Raw genomic sequence first — 871 nt, forward strand, 5'->3', positions numbered from 1 at the left:
TACCAACTTTCGGTTGCTTGCGAGGCATGGATATAGTGCCCATGGATTTGGTTTAGGTTGGCGTATAATCTCCGCATCAAACCCGAAAATAATAATATTGACCCTGATTTGGAAAAATGCGCAGATCTACTAAACTAGAACCGGTCATAAGGATCATTCTCATGCAGACGGCTACAAATGGGGGTCATTAATTTTTGTTTTAGTTAAATTGTTCACATTAAGCTATAAACCAAGCTGAGTGATTACCTTATGCATAGTGGTAATTGCCTTCAATATTTCAGACGGAATGCAACGAATATATACTTTTACATCTTAATGCATATATAATATAGTGTACTATACGTTGAAAAAGTTGTACATGTATTAAGAAATTTAGGAATACTGGTGGCCCTAGAAAAGGTCTCAGAGGGAATCGAAGAAAAATGGCATGATCTACTAATTCAAACGCTTCACTTAAGTGGAAGAGGACCAATTAGGTTATTTTACGAGAATTAATAACTTTTTTAATGTCAGTTGTTATTTTGTGTAATCCATCTTACAAGGAACCCTTACAAGGTGTCCGCCTCCAATTTTCTTGAAATTTCAATATGTTGTAGGGTAGGAAGAAGTAAGAAATAAGCAATTTTTTTATCGGCGGAAAAACGATTCTAAGGGGTGAAACTGACCCTCGAAGTTCACCCTAAAAATCGAATTTTTTCATATCTCAACAAAAAATTGGAATATTGATATCATTTCAACGGCAAAATATTCGGCATGAAATGCCCATTCCTTGACAATCATTTTTAAGTTAAGGGGTTGCAACCCTTAATTTTTTTTAAGAAAAATTCCCTTTTTTGTGGATTTTTCTTTTATCAATAACTGATTTTCCTTA

This window comes from Belonocnema kinseyi, chromosome 1, assembly GCF_010883055.1.
Source record: "Belonocnema kinseyi isolate 2016_QV_RU_SX_M_011 chromosome 1, B_treatae_v1, whole genome shotgun sequence".
Taxonomy (NCBI): Eukaryota; Metazoa; Arthropoda; class Insecta; order Hymenoptera; family Cynipidae; genus Belonocnema; species Belonocnema kinseyi.